General features: G+C 45.1%; 1 protein-coding gene across 1 annotated transcript in view; it reads left to right on the forward strand.

Moving 5' to 3' along the window:
* Positions 1–7,402: 7,402 nt before the first annotated feature.
* The window catches only part of RAB15 (RAB15, member RAS oncogene family), a 23,718-nt gene continuing 23,433 nt past the window's right edge, over positions 7,403–7,687 (forward strand). The window contains exon 1 of the mRNA XM_021701370.1: positions 7,403–7,422. The gene's annotated coding sequence lies outside the window, so the exon portion shown is untranslated. The remainder of the gene's footprint in view (positions 7,423–7,687) is intronic.

The following is a 7,687-nucleotide window of genomic DNA, read 5'->3' on the forward strand; positions in this document are numbered from 1 at the left end:
ACATCTTGTAAAGATTAGAAAATGGAAAGAACTCATCCATTATCCTGCTAGATAATTAATTTCCTCCCCACATTTACTCGTCTACCAACATCTGTGGCCTCCTATTCTGTCCTCCCTGTCCCTCCTCTTTCTCTGGACAGAATTACTGCCCAGCTCTTACTGAGAGCCAGCCCCACCCCCTCCCCTCATGCACTACCCGTGGATGTTACCCCAGCAATTCTCCCTTGTCTCTCTTAAAATGTCAAGTACATTATCCCTGTACTTGGTTATGCCCATCACCCTCAAACAGGCTACTTCTCCATTCTTGGGGGAAAAAAGACATTTTTAACCCTCTTGATTCCACCCTCCTTCAGCACTTTCCCATCACTCATTTCCTCCCAGTGTCTCCAATTCCTCTCCTCCAAATATCTCTTGAACCCATTCCCATCTGGCTTCCCCATCAGCTCTTGTCAAGTCCCTGTTAAACTCCATGTTGCTAAGTCCAAGGGCCAGTTCTCAGTCCTCATCTGTCTTCCTGCTTGACTTCCTAGCAATATTTGTTATTAGCAGTTCCCTTCTCTAGAAATATTTTCTTGTAGTGTCCAGCACTAGCCTTTGCTACTTCTTCATCTTCCTGACACCTTAACTTTGGAGAACCCCAGGGCTCTGTCTACACTCATCACCTGTGAGCTCAGTTAGTCCTGATGTTTTAAATACTACTGTTGGGTTGAAAACTCCTTCATTTATATCTCCAGCCTGGATCTCCTGAACTCTGAGTTCATATCTAATATCCTGTTTGCATTTCCACTTACATGTCTAACAGGCAGCTCCACACCAGAGCTGCCAGCCTTCCCTTCCAAGCCTCTGCACTCAGTCTTCCCCATCTCAGTTGTGCTAACTCCATCCCTCCACTTGGAGTCCATCCCTGATGCCTCTCTTTCTCTCACTCCCCATAAATCTTGTTGAAGACATATCCAGAATCGGACCACTGCTTATTGATTCCACCGCTAGTGTCCTGGTCCAAGCCACCACCATGTTGCTTGGATTCTTACACTCATCTCTTAACTCCCTGTTTTCCGTGTTTCTGCTCTTGCCTCTCTGCAGCCAAATACAAGCTCAAAAGCCAGAATGAACCTTTTCAGTATGAGCAAAGTTACCCTTTTGCTCAAAGCCTTCTTCTCATCTCACTCAAAGTCAAAATCAAGGTCCTTAACCATGGCCTAGAAGGCCCCAACAACATGGCCTTTCCTCCTTGTACTCTCCCGCTTGCTCACACTGTCCCCCCCGCACTGGCTTCATGCTGACCTCAGAGTGCTTATGCTCGCTACCCCCTCCCTGCGATGCTCTGCCCTCAGGTACAGACAAGATTTGTCCACCCACTTCTTGAAGTCTGACTCAAGTCTTTAGCTTAACTCAAATTCCTTTGCCTTCAGGCCTTTCCTGAGCTCCCCATACAAAGCTGAAATGCCACCATCTTGCACCAACACGCTGTCTTTACTTTTCTCCATTGCACTTATCACCAGCTAACAGACCTTACCTTTAATGTATTTATTTTATTTACAAAAATGTAAGCTCTCAGGGCAGAGATTTTTGTACTGGTCGTTGCTTATTCTTTGGCACATAACAGGCATTGAGTAGGTTAAATGATGTGAGTGATTTGCAGTCATTGTAATACACGTTTTGAGTACTCATTTCTAGAACACACTGTAGAAGATGAAGACAATGAACATAATACTGGCCTTACCCGTCAGGAGCTCGCTAGCTAATTAAAACAGACACTGTATACATACAAAATAAATAAATGTATTTAAGTAAATATAAAATAAAATATTTAAACACATATAAACAAAATAAAACATATATACAAAATGCAGTGGGAGAATAGGAAAGGAGTAATTAATTTTATTCTATTTAATGAGAATAGCACCTTAATATGTAATATTTGTGCTTAGCAATACTTTCCTTTTTTAAAAAGATTTATTTATTTATTTCACAGAGGGAGAGAGCAAGGGACTGGGGGGAGGGGCAAAGAGAGCGGGAGAGAGAGAATCTCAAGCAGACATAGGGCTAATTCCCACGACCCTGAGATCATGACCTGAGCCGAAACCGAGAGTCAGATGGTCAACTGACAACACCACCCAGGCGCCCATTTAGTAATACTTTCAACAGAATAAATATTCTCTGGTAATAATTTTTAAATGACTATATTAGAATTTGGAAACTGTGAAATTTTATTTTTTATTCTTATTTCCTGTAGCACACAAAAGGAAATATAAAAAGTTTCAAATCATTCAAAGAATAGTTTTCTGAATACATGATTTTATGGCACAGGGAACAACTGCACTTCTCAGAAATCAATAAATCATCAATCACACATACCTGCATTATTTTATTGTGTCATATATTGATACAAAATTTATCAAATTATATAGTATTCATTACAGATACTCCATTACTGAAAACCTGTCCAAAGTATTGACTCTTAGTCCCCTTTGATCATGGCAAGAACTATTTTACAAGCAGATACAAAATAGAAGCCAATTAAAGAGCACTGTTCCCAATGAGAAGGCTGAGAAATGATTTTAAAAACTGTTGAGAGACAATGTCAGGGGTACACACTCCAGAGCATCCCAGTGACTCTCAACCCAGGCTGTGCCTTTGAAAATACAGATTCTCGGGACGCCTGGGTGGCTCAGTCGGTTAAGCGGCTGCCTTCGGCTCAGGTCATGATCCCGGGGTCCTGGGATCGAGTCCCGCATCGGGCTCTTTGCTCAGCGGGGAGCCTGCTTCTCCCTCTTCCCGCCTCTCCCCCTGCTTGTGTTCTGTCTCTCTCTCTGACAAATAAATAAATAAAATCTTTAAAAAAAAAAAAAGAAAATACAGATTCTTCCAGTCACCAGCCCAGGCCCACCGAGTCAGAATCCCTGGGGCCAGAGACCCGGCACCTGCGTTTTTTAAAGCACCACACGTGATGCTCATACACAGGGTTGAGAGCTGCCAGGAATCTTTCTACACAGCAGAAATGCTGGCTGTCCACCAGAGTTCTGTTCCCCTTCCAGAGCAGGGAGTTGCAGCTGGGCGCTGGTTGCCCAGCAGCGCCCTTGCATTTAGGCAGGGCCTGGTGACTGAGCTCTGACCAGTGGACCACGGGCAAAAGTGATATCTACCAAATCCAGGCCTGGCCCTTCAAAACCTACTTGATCCTCTATTTCCTCTCTTCCCCTTTCCCCCAGCAGGATGTCAGTGCCCAGGGCAGCCCTCCACATTCAAAAGAACTTCATGCCCTGCGTTCTAAAAGTTCAAGATCTCAAGTAACAAAGAGATCTTCAGTGTTTTCTTCCACTGGACAAATGGCCATAATCCCTTTAGAGATTCCAAATTATTTTCTGGGCAAATATTGTGATCTCTTTCAAATGTGTATTATTACTACTTCAAATAGCCTTTTTGAAGTTTGCTAACTTACTTTTTAAAAGATTTTATTTATTTATTTGACAGAGAAAGAGAGAGAGAGCGCACACAAGCAGGGGGAGTAGCAGAGGGAGAGAGAGAAGCAGGCTTCCCGCTGAGCAGGGAGCCCGACATGGGGCTTGATCCCAGGACCCTGAGATCATGACCTGAGCTGAAGGCAGATGCTTAATGACTGAGCCACCCAGGCGCCCCGAAGTTTGCTAACTTAAGACAACAGGGTCAACTCTCCCCTCCCCTGTTGAGTGTCCCAAAGTTTCATCTTCCCTATAGAGTATCACGCCCCCCCCGCCCCCCCCCAGCTGTGTACAAGGCAGTCTTAGAGGGGGGTCTTAGGGGTATAGTTAGAAGAAGAAAGCCTGTAACCTTGAAGTGTGAGGGACTGGAGGGTAGTATTTCCCAATCCTTGCTTGGTGGGCACTTTCCTTGATCCTTCCTGAAAAGCAGATCCTATAAAGAGCATGTCTTGCTTTTAAATTGAGTCCCACAGTGGAAGTCCTTATTGAAGACAGCAAAGCCTCTGCCACCCTGGGTGCCTAAATGACTTTGTAGCACAGAGCCACCCCCATTCCCACCTCCTTGCTGCCCAACACACTTCACATGAGAGGGAAGTCTTTATATGTGAGTGCCTGAGATTGAAGGGTTTATCTGTTACAGTATCTAACATTGCCTTAACTAATACATATAATGAATGATTTTATTCCTACATAGATTCCTAAGTATGGGGTCCCCACCCCACCCCCCCAAACATAACTTTGACAGTAAAAGTCTGATATGACATACATTGCCTGGTTGGTGGTTACTAGTTATGTCTTCTCAACTCTAGTCACACAAAGGGAAGAGTCTTCTGAGGTTGTCCCATCATGAAATCCTCCCATCGACAGTCTAGACCACCTATTAGGAAGCCACAGGAAAGGTTTAACTTTTACTTCCTATTCCAAGATAATGAAATCATTCCTAAAAACTATCTGTGCATAGGAAATATCTGATGAGGCTCCTGGATTTGTTCTTTATCATGGGTAAAGCCATGATAAACCCCACTCCCCAATTCATACGTTGAAGTCCTAACCTCTAAAGCCTCAGAACGTGACTATTTGGGGAGATAGGAGCTTTAAAGAAGTAATTAAGGTAAAATGAGGTCATATGTTTGGGCCCTAATCCAATGTGACTGATGTCTTTGCAAGAAGAGGAGTAGGACACAGAAAGGCATAGAATGTGAATAGGAAGATGGCTAGGTGGAAGGAGAGAGGCTTCAGACGAAACCAACCCTGCCAACACCTTGACCTTGGACTTCTAGCCTTGAGAACAGTGAGAAAATAAACTTCTTTTGTTTAAGCCACCCATTATGTGGTACTTTGTGATGGCAGCCCAAGCTAATCCAGTCCTGAAGGCGGTGGCCAGGATACCAAGGACAACCTGAAGTGGTACTGTGGGTCCTTTTGTGTTAGCTTGACTTACCATCAGGATTGTTTCCTTTGGTCCCCAACCCCAAAATGCATGTGTCTCTGAGAACTTGCCTTCCCCCCCTCTTCCCTTGTCATTTCAGTCTTCCCCCCTTTCTCTATTTATTAGAGAGAAAGGAAAAAGGATGGGGGCACCTGCCTGGTTCAGTAGGTAGAGCATGCAACTCTTGAACTCGGGGTGGTTAAGTTCAAGCCCCATGTTGGGTATAGAGATTACTTAAAAATAAAATCTAAAAAAAAAGAAAGAGGATATGAATGGAGGATAATACTGAGATGATGGGGAGGGGGGGTTCTGTCCTGTTTCTTCTAGTCCTGAAATAAGGTGGAACTCCTTCTACAAGGTGAGCATATCACTTACGTCAGTCAAGGTTGGAAACACAGGTGTGAGTCTGGAAGACACATAGAGTTTTGCTAATGAAGAGCCCCATGGTCCAGGTATGTTGGTCTCAGCAGTGGGCTGTCTATCAGCGCATCTCTTCCATTATTCAGCTTTGGCGATGGCAGATCCCACAATGGTGCTCCTGCTGGCTGCTTAAACAGGGAGCATGCTCTGTGTTTGGGCCGGGGCGGGGGAGGGGGGGGTCGCAGGAAGCAGGGGCAGGCCTTGTCTCCCTGGTAAAAGAATGAGCATAACATAATTGAGAAACTGATTCTTGGAGGCTTCTTGTGGGAGAGACATCCAGCAACCATTCTTAGACGTCTCCCAGCTCTACTGAAACCTGTCCCAGTCCAAGTTGACCTCAACTGGGGAGGATGCCAGAATGTCCCACTGAGTGCTGATGTAAGGAGGTGGAATTAGGTATTTCATTTATAAAGTCCCTGGTTAAAGCAAACTGTGTTGTCTTCACTAGTTTATATAGTTCTTTTGCTAACACTGTCCCCAAATCATAGCTCTTCCATCTCATAGTGTGTGAAACACACACACACACACACAGACATATTTCTGAAAGCAGCTGAGTCAGGATGTGAATGGACAATCTAGATGTCTAGCTTGGACTTCTAGATGATCCCCTTTTGCTTTTCTGTTTTTAAAACAATGTAAGCTACTGAATAAAGTATAATGAGATATCCTTAATTTTTTTATGAGTATGAGTATTTATTTCCCCAGACTCATTTAGGAAACCTCACTTCTTTTCCTGTCTTGCCTAGGGAAAGCCATTTCCTTCAAAGTGAAGTTTCTTCTTGGACTAGGCACTTACCTCGGGTTGCATCTTCTTTCCTATTTCTTGGACAGAGGCAAACAGAGAGCCACTCATGGTCCCACTAAGCAGGCCTGCAGAGAATATTTATCACTAAGATGCCAATCAATGGGAAGGCAGCTGCAGTGCCCAAAGGGGGTCAGGCTGAGTTGAACCTGCACTCCACACTGTATGTGGTAGTGTGGATAAGAATCACAGCAGGATGGCTCGAGTTCCTGGAAAACATCCCTGACCATCTGTGGGATACACTTACCATCCATGTATGCATAGGGAAAACATTACGTGGTTTCTGTCCCTCAGCACTTATTGAGTACTGTCAAGTGCTGTGCTAAGTCCTCTCCACACATTATATCATCTTTCCAACAATCCTGTGAAGATATCCCTATTTTACAGATGAGGAAACTGAGGCATGGAGGCATACAGTAACATGCTCAAGGTTGCACAGCCAGTGAGTGGAGGAGCTGTGGTTAGAACCCAGTGTGCCCAACTCCAGAGACCCCACCACGCACCTGAAACCCAGTGTGAATCCAGTGAAGAAAAATACGCCTGGAAATCTGAAAAATGTTAATGGAATTCACAGGGTCCATTTTCTCAACTTTTCATATCATCAAAGTAGCTATCCGGTTCCGGAGTTTTTCCTCTTCATTATAAATTTAGACACATTGCCTAAAATACAACTCTTCAAGTGAAGAAGATGGACTTACTGCTTTCCTTAACCTACTACTGAAAAATATATTCTCTATCCAATACTCAGATACACACTTTTGACCACTTTTTAAAGATCTAATGAGCTGGGCTTGTTCACCCCTAATACTGTTTTTAGGAATACACAATTTTCTAGACTCCAGAAAACACGCATTTGCCTCTCTCTGGTGCTAACACATTCAATGGTAGTAAATTACGTCTTGAAAGAGGCCCATGCGTTCTTTGGTGTCATGGGTGTACACCAGCAGAAATACTTAGTGGTCTGAAATAATGTACTGGCATCCTGAACATCCTGGCATCTAAGCCGCCCAGACCCAAAACAGATACTTTTGCCTGTCTGAAGGATGGTGCATTCGGATATGTTTTTATGATCATCTGTGCTCTCACCCTAGTGGAGGAGATCAGCAGAAATTTTACCCGTTTAAATTAAAATTGGGATGAGGGGTTGGAGGAGGGCAGACACAGTCACACAGGTTTATAGGCAAGCCAGACGGCAGAGAGAGAGAATTCTAGCAACACTCTCGAGTGTTCCTGGAGACAGCGACTTCAAGAATAGATGGGTGTTTGAAAGCAGACCCTGATCAAGGCCTTCCGACCTGGGGTGAGCCCAAGTGAGGACCAACTCTGGGAGGCCCGACCCGGCTCGCGCAGGGGCGGGGTGCCGGAGCGGGGTTAGCAGGGCCAGCATCCGGATGGGATCTGGGGAGAAGTGATGAGACCCGAAAGCCGAGTTTGGTAGAGGTGGGCCGGGTGGGAGCTCACCTCAACTCCCGCATTCAGAACGTCCGCACCGTTTCCCCGGGCTCGCGGGTCCGGCACACGGAGGTTGAGAGGGGCCCGGGTTCCAGCCCCGGACCCGGGTTGCGCGTCCGGGGC

This window comes from Neomonachus schauinslandi, chromosome 9 (genome assembly GCF_002201575.2).
Source record: "Neomonachus schauinslandi chromosome 9, ASM220157v2, whole genome shotgun sequence".
Taxonomy (NCBI): Eukaryota; Metazoa; Chordata; class Mammalia; order Carnivora; family Phocidae; genus Neomonachus; species Neomonachus schauinslandi.